This window comes from Python bivittatus, unplaced genomic scaffold, assembly GCF_059951505.1.
Source record: "Python bivittatus isolate LINGU-HERP-01145 unplaced genomic scaffold, Pbiv_v1 ctg000840_np1212, whole genome shotgun sequence".
NCBI lineage: Eukaryota > Metazoa > Chordata > Lepidosauria > Squamata > Pythonidae > Python > Python bivittatus.
Window position 1 is genome coordinate 41922662 of NW_028277113.1, and position 14491 is coordinate 41937152.

The following is a 14491-nucleotide window of genomic DNA, read 5'->3' on the forward strand; positions in this document are numbered from 1 at the left end:
GTATCTTTTGTGAAAACATTCCAGAGTGATTTCTATATAAAACTGAATTGCACGTTCATGCATAGTATGAAGCTACATTTCTCTCTGTCTCCTTTTTTCTTGAATTAATTATTGGTGTCAGGGAGCGTGATTATCAGCACTATCACTGGCACCCATAGATTTTTCCTCTCCAATGCATTAACTCTTGGGATAGACCATTATTTGGATTATGACTGGTTATCAAAGGGGATAACCCTGGTCTTGCCATGTGCTGTAGTTCTAATGACATTTTGTTTTTCTGAAGTCAGTAACGAATGAAATTAAAAACAACAATAATTACAATTGTGATTTAGTGTAATGTGTAATTTGGCCAGCATTCTATTTCCGCTAAACAACAAGAACAAAATCCAAACCAAAATAACATCATTTTGTTATACCATAGAGTGTCATGAACTAGAATAGTTCATCATATGTTGGACTGTGATTTTGTGTAATCCTCAGCTGTGAAGTTTATACTGTATGTCAAGAAAGGAAACAAATTTAAGTTTTGAATCCAAATAGGAATGAAACTCTGTGTAACAATTCAGTTAGAGCTTAATGCATGATACTTCACAAAAGCAATTGAGAAAAACATTGCTGAATGTGGATCTAATTGGTCAGTGAACCAATGTGTCTATTCAGATACAAATGTACAATATTAGATGTTTTGATAGCAATTTCATATTGGGATTTTGCTTTACATTGTTTTGTTCCATGATGATCATTTCAAGGTTCATAAGACTTTAAACGTGTTGTCCTATTGCTTTCTAAATATTGGCATTTTTAATGTCAGGTTTGTAAACCCCCCCCCCCACAATATTATAATTTAATAATTATATTATTGCTGGAAGGGGAGATTTTCCCAGCATTAAATTTCCAGAAGTTACTGCATTACAAACCTTACAATTTCTGATAATTAGCACTGATGAATTAGTGTTGATGATCCCCAGATGCGGAAAAGCTGATCTACACATATTCTGAATATTGATACTTCCTTCTCAGAGCCTATGAATAATTACCTCTTCATATTTATAGATAACCTCTCATTCACAAACAGCAGCTACATAAACTACAAAATGAGGCAAAACCCACAGAGAGTACTATAAAAATCCCAATGACAGCACTTCCAGCCACAATACCAACAGATCATTCATCTCTCATCATTCAGTATTATATATGTCACTGTCAGCTAGCAATACCCTTCTTTGTTCTGCACTGAACAAACAGGGCAGCCTCTACACAAAAGTAGAAGTTGTACAGGTTGGAAATTGAAATTGTACAAGTAGGAGAAAGTTTCAACCAATTTTATTCAATAGATTTATTATTTATTTAAATTTCAAGGCCACTCAACTCCTCAAAACCTCTGGCAGCTGACTGATAAAAGGAGAGACAATGCATATAAAACAGAACCCAGCCATCTTGAACAGCAAATGCCCAACCTTAAGTTAAGCAAAACAAAACTAAGTAAAAGAGGCTACACAACCACGTTATCTCAAAGCCTGGGAGAACAACCAGGCTTTTAATAATTTCCAGAATGTGGGAGCTGCATGAATCTCCAGGGTGATATTATTCCAGAGGGAAGGCACTGCAACTACATCTCTGGAATTCCACAAGATGACTTTGCTTGACAGATGGCACCCAGCCTACTTGATGGCACTGGATGGGCAGAAACAAGTGGAGATAAGCAGTCCCTCAGTTAGCCATGCCGTGAAGGACTTTAAAGGTACCTAATAACCAGCACCTTGAATTGCACCCAGAAACCATCTGGTAACCAGTGCAGCTCATGGAGCAGTGGGATCACAGAGCGTAGCATGTCTTTCTCATTGCTGCCTGTGCTGCTGCATTGTGGTTCAACTGTAGCTTCTGGTCTTCAAGGGCAGTCCCCGGTAGAGTGCATTACAATAATCCAAAAAATCTTAAGGTGCCACCTGAAAATGGAGAGATTTGGGAAATGAGAATGTTTCTAAGTAACAAAACTAATCAAAGAACAGCAGCAACAGCAACAGCAGCAATATTATTAGGGTTAGTATTAATATTTGTTTTGATCATAGACCAGAACACACAACTATTAATTTGTATAGTGTACTTATCAACAAATGCTACTGAAGGAACCCAGTCATAGAAAATCTCTGAATTCTTTGAAAACCAAGAAAAGTAAATTCAGTGGTATGATGGTGTATTTCTGAAATGATTTTTAAAATACTATTTTCTGAAAACTGTCCTTGTGGTTTCATAGCAAATGTATTCAACAGACAATACAATGTTAAGATTTATTAAAACATTTCTTCTTTCAGGCAATTCCTTTTAAATGTATGTGTGTGGGCCTATCCAGATTCCCTCATGTATATGTGACTCTGCCCACGTGAAAAGGACTGACTGGGAATGGATGACAACAGTTGTGAATGGCACTGCAAGGAGTGTGTATTTAAGATAAATCTCATGCTCCCTTAAAAGATAGCTCTCTCTGGAGCAGAAAAAAGAAAGCCAGTAGTTACTGATATAAATATTTATTCTATTCATTTTACACATGTTTTCATTTTAACCAAAATCCATTAACTTACACAGCAAACAGTGCCATTAAAATCTGATGTATTATCTGTTTTTTTGTAATGAAGAAACAGGGTAAAATGGTTAAATAAATTAATGAAGGATTATGCTCATGCACGAACTGAGGTCCCAACATCATGTACACCCCATGAAATCCTCCAGTGCATACCCCAAAGCCTCTACAACTACTGCCAACAATTTGTAGTTGTTAATGTGACAGAAGGGGGAAATGTTCAAGAAATGGAGAGTAATTATATTAATGATATTTATTCAATTAAACTACAATTAAATGTAAATGTAGTTAAATTCAATTTTTGTCCTGCTTACATTTTCGGGTGTAGTTTTCATCAAGCCACTTAAAGATCAAATACTGCTTTCAGCCTAAAAAATGTTGCATACCTGCATGGTATTAGATTACATAAGGCTAAATCCAGACTTAACAGGGAGGGTGGTAGAGCAATATTTATGGAATCCTTTTGCTGAAAGAAGATAGGATAACTTTTTTGCTTTTTCCTCTTTCAAAACTGAGTTCTCCACAGTGCTAAGGAACCCAGTAGGAATCATGAATGCCTATTTTCACTTTCTTCTGTCTTACCAGAAAAAGAATGCTGCTAGGTGGAATTTTCTGTGAATATTTTCCATCATTTCTTCGGATAGCAGTAGAATGAATTTTCCAAAACAACCTAGTCTCAGCATTTTAGCATTCATCTCTTTGTTAACTGGAGTGTCCATTGAACTGATGGTGGGCATAGCACCCTCATAAATCCCAAAAGAGCTAAGGGGTCATTTGAGAAATACTAGCTATAATGCAGTTGTTTACTTTTCATGGATATTAAGCTATTGAAACAACCAGTGGATGTTCCCTATTTGATTCCATGTTGCAGGGACAAATTCAGTTCTCTTGAGCTGGAATAGGAAATAATCATATTTATTGGGACTCTATCTACAATTAAATCAACACTGGAAGAAATAGAGAGAAAAGGAAAAAGTGGAATTAAGTGTAGACCTTTAGTACTTCCATTATGACTTCTATTACTTTTTGCTTTAAAGCCCCAAGGAACGCTTTGTGATGGCAAATAAAATGTCATGTCTACTCTTGTGGTATTTCTACCATTGGAAAACTGAAATCCCATAAAAAGGCCAAATGTCACATTATATGAGTTCTATAAATATTGAATGCAGCAAACATTCTATGAAGAATTCAACTCATGGGATAGGCTAACTTTTTCATGCTCGTAATTATTCCTTTAAGAATTTTGTAAACTATTTCCCAAAATATGTCCAGCAGTCATCCAAGACCTTGCTATCACAAACTTTCCATGTGCAAATACTGTGAACAGGAAGACACACTCCTCTTTTCGAGGAATTCATATATGTTTTGGTGGCAATTTTTAATCAGTCCATGCCACTTCTTACAAAATGTCCAGAAACATTGCACATGAAACTGCATTTACATGCTCAACATTTGAAGTTAGATCCTAGTGATTCCTGCTGAGGACAGTGAGACTCTTCATCTACTCAGAGGACATAAAACTGCACTCTGCAGCATGGCATAGAGAAATTCTGCCCTTCTTACCCTTCGTTTCTGAAATTTTGGATTGCACTGTTATTTTCAAACTCTGAAATAGCTAGACTCTTCCTCATGTAGGAGAACGTTTGTGTGTATGTGTGCGTATCTGTATATGTTATGTACATGGTGTTGCAGGGGCAAAAGTCCCCCGGGGCAAAAAGATTGCTTAAAATTAGATACATCAGGAGGACAAGAGATAGAAACCATTAACTTTTCAGCTGAGAAACGCTCATGTCTCTACAGCTATACCCAAAATATCACAGTGTTGATTTTGTTATGGGATGGAATAGCCTTTTGAAGGATAGTAAAAATTTCCCCTGACCCTTAGCTAATATATGTACTCTTTTTTTTCTACATCCTTTTTGGGCACTTGTTTGGGGTTTTTCTTCTTCCCTGGCTGTTGCTGCTTCAGAGCAGCACTATTTTCTTCTCGTTGTGTTCTCGGTTCTGGGCTAGTCATATAGTCATTTCCACCCAAGTCCAAAGATTGAATGAAACAAGGTCACACAGATGACCAGCTAATCATCCTTGGCCCTTTCTTGAAAAGAAATTTTCAGCTAGAAAATCTAACAGTTACTTATCTCATAAAATTTTGAAGATGCTATCAATATAGTTTATAAGAGTAGATACCGAGGCTGTGAAAAGCAAGGAAACTGGCACAAGGACACACAGGAAGGAAAAAGCACATCTGGAAAGAGCATCAGGATTGCCTGAATTCCTACAGGCCTACTCCTTTTCCTGGCTGAGGTTAGGGTTACAAGTACAGCAGGTCTGGTTGCCCCAATAGGCATACTGTATCCTTCTCTCAAAGAAAGCAAACTTCATTTGTAGAAGATGACTCATTATTGCTAATGAGTAATAAATATCTGGAGAAGATATGAATCATTCTAGGCAATGCCTTTTGGAGAAATATATTTGTGAAAAGTGTTTGATTTTCTGTAGTTGAGCTATCCTGATGTTTTCTTTCCTCCATAAGTCTCAATTCTCTGTTGTAATCAATTTGTTTTAAGTATCTTGCAGATGTAGTGGGTATTTCTCAGTAAGTCTGATAGTTGACAGAAGTTAAGAAGGCTTATCGGTAGCTCTAGGTCCTTTTGTAGTGGTTTATAGGTTAAATGTGCCTAGAATGTTTACTTGTCTGAATTCAAGGCACGGCAGAGCATGGCATGATAGACACACTCACAAAAGGTCTAAGTAAGCAATGCCATCTGAAATCACACCATTTCCTTTTTTGATTTACTTTTAAAAGAATGAATCACAACGTCCTACTCTTTAATTTAATCCTTTTATAACATAACCATTGCATAATGAGGCTAATAAAATGATAAATGAAATACTCTTACTCAGCTCTGTTCCATGGAAATTCTTCACCTGGAAGTACTTCTACTGAGTTCAATAGTTGTTAGAAGATGGGCATGGCTCATCTCAGCTTTAATGGATCAATCAAAATATCTGAAAATAACTGATAAGGAGATTTGGTTTGGATTCAGTTTGTAAAACAACCTTATTTGATTCAAATACGTTTGATTCAATTTGTGTTTTTAATTGGTTTAATTGATTTTATTATTGTTTGCCATCCAGAGTCACTTGTTTGAGATGGGCGGCTATACAAAATGAATGAATGAATGAATGAATGAATGAATGAATGAATGAATGAATGAATGCCATTAACTATTTTTACTCTATTCCTCCCTTTATTTTTAGAGTCATCACATTACTGAATAGCACTATTAACATGTTCTTTCTCTCACCATCCCACCCTCTTAAGGTGAGACAGAGCAGACAAAAAGTACACAGCAAACTTCAGATCAGTATTAAGGTGCAACTTGCCCATAATGCACAGTAACTGGAGAGGTATGGTAAACCATTCTCAATATCTGGAAGATATCATGTCAGTCTTAGCATTCTTATCCCAGCCTCTGCCATTTTCCAAATATGGAAAAGTGAAAGTAAAGTAACACAATTTAACCAACACAGTGCTCCTATTCCAAGACATACTTATCTGGATCAATGGGGTGGAAATTAGTGTGTTATGAGAATACTAAAAAGGGGTCAGTTGATCCAGTCAATCCATGGCAATTAGGTATTTAGCCACAAAGAGACTCAGCTTTGCATAGAGTTAAATGAACTACACTCAGCCAGCTATAAGAACATCAAAATCCAGATGAAAAAGCAAGCCCATCTATTGCAGAATTCATGCCAAGGCCTTGCTGCACAGAAACACTTCCCAAAGACTGACAGCAGTGCCTCAACGATACCTGCTGCTGCCCACCAAGCCAACGTGGAAACGGCTAATGATATTACTGTTGTTGCACAGTCAGCCAGAGGTTTAGACTGGATTTGGCATTTTTATCCACCCATCGAGTCCTTTCCAAGGACCTGGGGTAGGCAGATGTTGTTGTTTGATGGTATTAAAGGTATCGTCACAGGATAATAAGCTGTTTCAAGTAAAGCTGCCTGTTGCAATTGACTGATGGTGGTTTTGTCAGTGCCGATGGTCTTCAAGTGGTGCTCCAGTTGTTTTGGGATTGCACTCAAGGCGCCTGTTACTATTGGTCTATTTCTATTTGCAGGTCTTTGTATTTTGTGATTTCCTCCAGTTCTTTCTCTTCTATTCTGCTGTCCCCAGGTATTGCAATGTCCACTATCCAGACTTTTTGTCTTTCTTATCAACAATTGTTAAATCTGGGGTGTTATGTGGCAGGTGCTTGTCTGTTTGAATTCTGAAGTCCCAGAGCAATTTAGTTTCTTCATTTTCTATCACTTTGTCTATTTTGTGGTCCCACCAGTTCTTGCTTGCAGGCAAATGGTATTCCTTGGAGATACTCCAATGTACCATTGTTGCTACTTTGTCATGCCTTGTTTGTAGTCAGTCTGTGTGATCTTCTTGCAGCAGCTAACTAGGTGGTCCACTGTTTCTTCAGCTTCTTTGCAGAGGTGGCATTTGCTATCTGTTGCTGCCTTCTCAGTTCTGGCTATATACGCATTTGTTCTTAAGGCTTGGTCACGTGCAGCCAGAATTAGCCCCTCTGTCTCTTTCTTCAACCTTCCTCCTCTTAGCCATTGCCAGGTCTTTTTGTTATCTGCACTGTCTGCTAGTGGCATACTGGCCACGTAATACTTTGCATTGCCATGTCTCTTCATTTGGTCTTTCTTGTAGGCCAGTTTGATCTCTTTGGTATTCAGTAAGCCTTCCTGGTATATTAGCTTCAGTGCATCTTCTTCACTGTCCTTCAGATATTCTTCCAATGCCCTTTTTTCTTCTTCAACAGTCTGTGTACTTGCAACATTCCATGCCCACCTATGCTCCTTGGTAAGTAGAGTCTGTCAACATCACTGTGTGTATGAAGGGCATGATTCATTGTCATTATTTTTCTGGTCTTCCTATCCAGGGCTTCTAGTTCTGCTTGAGTCCAGTCTACTGTTCCAGCTGTGTGTCTAATGACTGGAATTGCCCAGGTGTTAATTGCCTTGATAGTATTTCCTCCACTGAGTTTGCACTTTAAGATCTTCTTCACTCTCATGATGTATTCATTCCTAACCTTCTTGACTTCAGTGTGCTTGATGTTGTCAGCCTGAAGGATGCTCAGATATTTGTAGTGATCTTCTTCATCCAGACCCTTGATGTTATTTCCATAGGGCATCTTGATTCCTTCAGTTTTCACTATTTTTCCCTGTGAATGGAAGGGTGGCACATTTGTCCAGTCCAAACTCCACTGAAATATCTTGGCTGTATATTCGGACAGTGTTTAGCAGTGATTCTATTTCAGATGGTGTTTTTTCATACAGCTTCAGATCATCCATGTAAAGGAGGCAGGATAGCCTGGCAAATGTTTTTGATGTTTGATAGCCATGGCCTGATTTGTTCAGTATTGCTGACAGAGGAATCAATGCAGCGACAAACAGTCTCCTTGAAAGATTCCTTTCTTGATATTACAAGTAGTCCTTACTTAGCGACCATTCATTTAATGATGATTCAAAGTTATGACAGCCTTGGAAAAAGTGATTTACGATCTGTACTCGCACTTACAACCATTGCAAATCATCGCACCACCCCCCACAGTCACATGATTGCGATTTGCAACCTTTTTTATGATGGCCGTTAAGCGAATCACATGGTCATTAAGCAAATTCCAGCAAAAAAGTCCATTGGGGAAGGTGGACTCGCTTAACAATGACATGATTCACTTAAGGATTGTGTGATTCACTTAATGACCATCATAAAAAGGTCGTAAAATTGGTCTGGTCATGTGGTGACTCGCTTAATGACCACCCTGCTTAACAACCAATTTTCCAGTCCCTATTGTAGTCGTTAAGCGAGGACTACCTGTAACCTCTCCCAGTCTATCACCATTGACTAGTAACTATGTCTTCCATTGTTCCATTGAACTTTGCCCAAAACTTCTGATGTTTCTACTGACTCATGTTATTTCTAGGTGTTTGATTGTCCAAACATGTGGCAGGGAGTTGAATGCCTTCTTGTAATCAATCCAAGCCACATTCAAGATGGTCTTCCTTCTCTTGCAGTTTTCCAAAATTATCTTGTCAATTAAGAGTTGATTTTTTGTTTCTCTGCTGTTTGGGCAGTTTCCTTTCTGCTCAGATGGAAGGAGCTTGTTTTCAACTAGGTGATGTTGGACTGCCTCAGTTACCACACCAGTTAGCAATCTGAAAGTTGTTGGAAGCAAGTAATTGGCCTGGAGTTGCCTGGTGCTTCCCATTTTGTTGGATCTTTCATTATCAGTAGGTTTTGCCAGATGTTAGCCAATCTTCAATTTCATCTCCTTGCAATATGTTGTTAAACTGCTTGGCAGTGAGTGGGTGCAGAATAGTCAGAAGTTTCAACCAAAAGCCATGCAGTTCATCTTTACCTGGTACCAACCAATTTCTGTGCAAGGGCTTCTGGAGTAACACAATTCCTGGAGAAAGTGGGTTGTGACTATATGTTCCAAATGGCAACTATGAATTGTGTACTGTCAGGCCTGCCAGCAAAGAGATCAGACTGGGTTACTGTGTTATGGGGGATTGATTGATTTATGAAGAGAAAAAAAAAATGGACTTGTATTACTTGAAATAAAGGTGAAAATATTCTTAAAACACAGAAATTAAAGATGCTGGCAGATTCTGAACAATAACAATTACATCTATCATTTAGCTATGAACTGTGTCTTTGAATCCAAAAAAATAAAAATAAAGAAATGAATATGTGAGTATACTGTGTATGTATGTGTATATGCATACGTCATACAAACATCACACACACACAGTCCACACAACAAAATGAACACAATAAAAATATGATGATTATAGCTTAAGCAGGGAAGCAAATGTAAGTTTGCCAATGTTTTTACTGTTTTTTAAGAACAGCATGACATACAGCAGTGGAAGCTTTCCCTGCAAGGAGATAAACAATGAAGAAAACTTCCTGTGCTTAATCTCTATGGGTCAAACTGCTGTTAATGGTATAGGAAAAAAAAATACAAAAAGTTGGCAGGCATAGCAAGGACTCTGGGTGAGCACCTTGTGCTCCTATAAACTACTTCAGTTTGATATGGATAGTGCTTTTAAAAGTATCAAACTCAAATCTTGGTTGAAGATCTTGTAATTTTAGGAAGGATTTGGGTTGACTCTCCTGCTTTTCCTAGGAGAATCAACAGTAGAATGAATAAACAATGTACAGTTTTCTAGCCAGTCCAGTTCTACATGATTTCATGCTTTTATGCATTTTGGACTCAGTCCTATAGGTTGTTCCCCAGACATCCCCTATTCTGCTGAAGTCACCATATTGGATATTTGCCCACCCTGCTGGACCAAGCCTGATCGGAATATATATAAAATGTTGAGCGTTTGACTGATGAAGAAGTTGGCCACCTTGAAAGGACTGCTGTAACTTTGCAGCCTTGTATCCTCAATGGAAAAACATCTTCACATAATTGGAAAAAGGTGAGTCCAGGGGTGAACGTAAAGATTTTTCCCCAGATTACTCTCAGCTTTATAATTATTGCAATTTCACTGTGAGGTTATTCTTTCCATCCTCACAACCATAATGCTGTGGGTGAAAACTACTCTCCAGCCAACAGACTTTCCACTTTCCCTTACTGCCTCTACCTTACCAAGGCAAATATATTCCAAAACAGGCCAGTAGATAAACAAAACTCAGGCAAACTTCAAAGCCTAAAACCAGCTGATAAGTCTCTCCTTGGTTTATTTTCCACTCTGAAAAAGAGGTATATGTTTGGATTGGAAGGTGCACATTTGGAATAGAAGGGCACCTGCTGGCTTGTGATTTGACCAGGCCATTTGGTTGAAAGGCTCAACGAGAGAGAAGAGGGGTGGTGGCGGTGGCATTTTTTGGAGTTAGACAACCAGCAGGGAAGATTCAGAGGAACAAAGAAACCCTCTGAGCACAGAGCTCCGGCTGCGTTTTGTTAGCTTCGTATCACATTCCCTGCCACAGCATGGTAGACAAATGGGAGGCCAGATGATGTCTGATAGAGATCAATGTTACTCTGATGGGGTCTGTGCTTGTATTATGTGATGGTAGCAGATGCTGATTCAACGTGGGGAGAAAACTGATGCCCATTTGCTATCTTTGCATAATGCCCCATGGGAAGTGTCACAGTTCTGAAAAACGTCATCCATATCTGACCAAAGCGAGATGCCCTTTTTTAATATCCTGGGACTGAATTCTTAAAACCTGATTGCCAAGTAGAGAAATCCAGTTCTCCAGTTCTAAACTCCTCACTGTAGCCTCCATATAGCACAGCGTTTCAATTGTTATGGAGCCAAGGTAGTTATAATTGTTTTTTGCTTTTGAGAGACACAACAGCTTGGGATGAAGTTGGGATCTTTAAAATCCAGACATAGCCTATAAACTACTAAACAATTTATTCAGTGGTGCAGTTAACATCCCCCAGTTTAAGATTAGACATAGGGACAATTTGAGAGCCAGTATAGTTTAGTGATTAAGGACACTGGACTTGCACTGAAGAGATTAGGTTCAGACCTACTTGATCATGGAACTCACTTGATCATTTTTGGCCAGTCAGTGTTATTGCTATGGGTACAAAATTAGGAGAGGTCCAAAATACACTGTCCTGAGTTCACTGAGATAAGATGGAATGTAAATATAATAACCAATCAATTCAGTGAGAAGTTGACCGTCTTAATGGAATAGTGATTTGAAGTCTAGTCTCCCAAGTCTTCAAGTGAGGTTTTGGAGTTTATATTAATTTTAATTGAGATTTTAACTGTTTTTATAAGATTTATATTTTTTAAAGTTAGTTTTTTAAAATGTTAAATATTCTGTGCACAGGAAGGCAAAATATAAATATTATTAAAATAAATAAATAAATCCTCTATACTTTATTCACGACGTCATCTTCATTTTCAGTTGTTACAGGGTTAGTTCGAATATCACAAAACTGGAATTCATTGTGATTGTCTTCTTTAGTGGCCCAATTTTAATGGTGTAGTTAGGTGATTACAGGAATTCAACCTTTATGTAGTAATCTATATTACTTCAAAATATGGTAAGCCAATAGCTGTTATGCTCATTGTCCAAATACTGCTCTGAGATCAGCACTGCCATATGCAGGCTTCTTTTTCTGACAGAATGACAGAAAGTTTTCACAGGTACAGTGAATGAATCTGCCTTAGAAAGGTTTCACATGATCAGGTTCCATGACATCATAGTGTAGTTTGCCAGGAAATGCAATTAATACAAATGAAGAAAGGAATTTGGAGAAGTTCTAAGAAGCCATCTATGCTTTTTAAAGTGTTAGGTATAAGCTTTAGCATTAAATAGCTATTTTTCAAATGTCTTACTTTTAGTGCCCATGAAACTTTATACATTGTACCTTTCTATCTATTCCCTAGAGGAAATTGAATTTGCAGTCTTTGTGATTCTGAGTTTTCTCAAAATGCTTCCATGTATACACATGTAAGGTAATCCCAGCTAAATCTTGTGTGAGCAGCTTATCTTTTGAGCATTTTTCTATTTGAAGTCAAAAAGACCCCATCACCCAAAGACTTTAAAGTATTATAATAACTTTAAGTCTATCATAATTTGCTCAAATTCACCTTAATCTGTTTTAATGGAGTAATGACCATTCTGACATTCAAGGCAAGGTTCACTTCAAGAAAATTTATCTGATATGAAAAGGTTGTCAAGCAGGCCATAAGATAAACATAGCTTTGGGATTTGAGTGTTTATTTGGTTGGTTGCGAGACCCTCAGTCTTACATCTATGTAAATATTCATGTGGTTGCATACCTACACATATTTGCATAAGAACATAAAAAACTGTGAAATAAGATCAAAGGCCTTATAGTGGCTATTACAGATGCTAAGCAAAGACTTCTTTATTGTCCTTTAAATAATAGTAATAATAATAATAATAATAATAATAATAATTGGCATTGACAGGATCACCATCTGCAAAAGGCAGCTTTACTTGGAACAGCTTACATCCTGTGACAATATCTTTAACACCATGAAACAGCATCTGCCTATCTCAGGTTTTTAGGAAGGATTTGATAGGTGGATATAAATGCCAAATCCAGTCTAAACATCTGGCTGACTGTGCGACCAACCATGATGATGATAATGGATGATGATGATGATGATGATGATGATGATGATGATGCCAGAACTGAGAAGACAGCAACAGACAGCAAATGCCACCTCTGCAAAGAAGCTGAAGAAACAGTGGACCACCTAGTTAGCTGCTGCAAGAAGATTGCACAGACTGACTACAAACAACGGCATGACAAAGTAGCAACAATGGTGCATTGGAATATCTGCAGAAATACCATTTGCCTGTTTTTCCCCAAAGTGCATAATGTTATAACCTCTGTTGTGTCCTTATCACACACCATTTTCCCCCTAAGTCCCATTCATAGTAATCTTTCCCCATAGGGAAATTGCTTGAGCCCCTTGAACATTTTGAACATTCATTTTGATATCTTTTCCAATTGTATAGGATCGTTTCAAGATATAGTTAATACACCAATACACAGGACTCTATGTGTATACATAGATTCTTTGTAGACAATTTGTTAATTATCTTTACAGGTAGATATTAACATAACAGCAATATGAAATTGGGAATTTCCAATTACTTTCTTAATGATCGCTAACAAGAATTGCTGATTTCCATTCTACAGTTTGCACATGGAATTAGATGAGAGGGATAGAAAGGAAAGGGGCACAGTTTTATTAGCTGAAGCAGCTTGCAATCCTAGCGACTTGTATGTGATAGAGCTCAACTTGTCCGTCTTACACTCCAGATAACTGAGGAAAAAAATGCAGTTCCAGAGAAGACTCAGAGCAATTCCAGATGATTAGTCTGTTTCTCAGCCTTTTGAATCCAGTTTCAAAAGTACCCTGGAGTAATCCAAATTCTTTAGTTATTTTCAGATTTCACAAAGTCTAATGTGAGCACAAGCATTTTTAAATATCTGGTGTCTGTACAGCACACAGAGAACAGCCAACCAATTTCTTTTTGCTGCCAGTAAAGAGTTCCATCCTGCTCCTTGCCTGTGCCTAACCCCCCCCCCAATAGCTTTTCCCTTTTAACAGAAATAAAAGTTCATAAATGGTTAGCATTTCCTTGTGTTTCTCTTTTCTAGAGTCCATCTTAGTTCTGAGTTAACACGCCTTATCAATCTGTTAGCTCTCATCCAGGCAAATAACCTCCTTTCCAGCAAAATATGGTGAGCATTTTATCCTGTTGCTCCTGAAATGGACTAGCAGGCTTACAACTACCTTAATACATCTTAATATATCTCTTCTCAATAGCTTGGTTATCGCAATTCACATCTAAGCTGGGGTTTCATAAGCAAAGACTTTGTTAGTCTTTCTTCTGAAATGTGAGAATTAGAGTTTGGAATTCTTACATATATGGACGTTTTTTTTTTTTTTTAATAATCCTGAATAAAGTTTATTCATATAGTATGAAGAGGGGAGGGACTGGGGCTGCTGCTCTGGAATGTTTCCTCAAAAAGATCCAGGCAGGACTATTATAGATATACATTCAGAACCAAAACAGAACAGAAAAGCAAGTCTCCATTCCTAAACCACCCCAACATCACTCTGTCATATACACATCATATAGGTATTATTTCTCTCTTTCAAAATTGCAGGCTGCAGTTTCTTTACATAAGTGGTGAACCTATAAGATGATCTGATCCTTGGTGAGGTTTTAGGAGCAAAGCTGTTTAATAAATACACAATATTTCATAACATGGTTGTTAAATGCACTGAAATCTCTTTGGACTTGATGGGCCAGGAGGAGCTCATCTTTTCAGAGGGCCTTCTAGGCATGCATATGTAGTTAATCTGTAATCTGCAACC

General features: G+C 37.8%; 1 long non-coding RNA gene across 1 annotated transcript in view; it reads left to right on the top strand.

Moving 5' to 3' along the window:
- LOC148213738 (uncharacterized) overlaps positions 1-13834 on the top strand; it is a 142663-nt gene extending 128829 nt beyond the window's left edge. Inside the window, exons 3-4 of the long non-coding RNA XR_015794038.1 lie at positions 9872-10078; positions 12563-13834. This is a non-coding gene — a long non-coding RNA (uncharacterized LOC148213738). The remainder of the gene's footprint in view (positions 1-9871; positions 10079-12562) is intronic.
- Positions 13835-14491: the final 657 nt, after the last annotated feature.